At 68.5% G+C, this 1,461-nt stretch overlaps 1 protein-coding gene across 2 annotated transcripts in view; it reads left to right on the top strand.

Moving 5' to 3' along the window:
• The first annotated feature begins 1,240 nt into the window (after positions 1-1,240).
• GOLGA4 (golgin A4) overlaps positions 1,241-1,461 on the top strand; it is a 75,230-nt gene continuing 75,009 nt past the window's right edge. For both annotated transcript variants that reach the window (XM_010581767.1, XM_010581766.1), the window contains exon 1: positions 1,241-1,321. The gene's annotated coding sequence lies outside the window, so the exon portion shown is untranslated. The remainder of the gene's footprint in view (positions 1,322-1,461) is intronic.

The raw sequence follows: 1,461 nt of genomic DNA, 5'->3' as shown, positions 1-1,461 counted from the left end.
TATTTGTGAACAATATACCTCTGGTTTACAAATAGAAGAGCACTCAGAAGGTTTTGGGTGGACTAAATGAAAACAAAGTGACGTTCTTATCAGCAGGCAGGTTTTCAGACAGGTTCAAAAAGCAACTTCTGAGCATTTTTTTAGTCAGAAGCTTTCACAAGCCCAAGAATCGAGCACCTTGTCATTGTAACGACAAGGTGCCCGATTATTCGGGTAGTGAAGGCTCGCGCACGAAACTGTCACCAGCCGGCACGGAGGGGCTTGTGCCACCTGAGGGCTTACAACCCCCCTACCACCACCATTCCGGCAAGTCAAGTCTGTGCACTGATCGGCCGTGCCCCCTTCATCTGAAAAGGATTTATCTGTAATCACTCATCCAGCCACACGCAGAGCAGTCGCCATAGAAGCAAACAAGAGGAAAAAGAAGCGGCCGGAGCCGCGTCCCCTCCGGCTGCCCAGCCGTGGGTGGAGCTCGCCGCGCCCGCTCCTCGCACGCCCCTGCCCGCAGAAACGCGCCGGCGGCCCCTAAAGGCGCAGGGTCGGGGCGCACCTTCTCCCTTCGTGGGGCGCAGGAGCCGGGGGGGGGCCGGGCGGCCTTGCCCCGCCGGTGGCGAGGTTAAGGTAGCCGATCGCACGGTTACGGCGGCCCCGACACCTCTCTCGGCGGCGGGAAGGCGCAGCAAGGCGGCGGCTGTTGCGGTTGTCGTTACCGCTCCGTTTTCCCTCCCTCCTGACAGGGAAGCCGTGACCCGACCGCGGGGGGGACAGTGCCTCCCCTCCGCCTGCGCTATTCCCGGCCCCGCGCCGCCTCCCGCCCCGCGGCCGCCGGCAGGGAAGCGAGGCGAGGGGAGGCGGGTCCGGCGCTCAGTCCCGGTCGGGCGGCAGAGAGCCGGCGCCCGCCCCCGGGGCGGGAGGAATGGCGCCTGGCATTCCGTTGGGAAGTTTGTGCCTCGCCGCACCCCGTACCCGCCTGAGCGCTCCGTTCCACGTTGGCTGCGCAAGCGCAGTAGTCGCGGCGTTCACCTGCTCCGCGGTGGGGGGGGGCCGAGGAAGGAGAGGTGGCGGCTCCACGGGGCCAGGGCGAGCGGAGCTCAGCACCACCACCGACCCCTTCCCCCCGGGCGCCCCTCGCCAGCTGCGCGGGAGGCGCTGACTGACCGGCCGGGGAGCCGTACCCCGTTCCTCTCGCCGCCGGCCCCCCGACCTCCTCCTCTCCCCCCCCCCTCCCGCCACCATGTTCAAGAAGCTGAAGCAGAAGATCAGCGAGGAGCAGGCGCCGCCGCGCGGGGCGGGGGGGCGCGCGGCCCCCTTCCCGCCGCAGGTACCGCGGGCGTTGGGGGGGCGGAGGTGTCCGTCGGGTCGCTGGGGGGGGTCGGGAGGGAGCCCTGGGCCGCTTGCAGTGTCAGGGCGGGCGCCGGTCGCCTCTCGCCCGGAGGGGCGGCGGGCCCGGCGGGGCAGGGC

This window comes from Haliaeetus leucocephalus, unplaced genomic scaffold (assembly GCF_000737465.1).
Source record: "Haliaeetus leucocephalus isolate CR32 unplaced genomic scaffold, Haliaeetus_leucocephalus-4.0 Scaffold808, whole genome shotgun sequence".
NCBI lineage: Eukaryota > Metazoa > Chordata > Aves > Accipitriformes > Accipitridae > Haliaeetus > Haliaeetus leucocephalus.
This window is presented reverse-complemented; position numbering and strand designations above follow the sequence as displayed.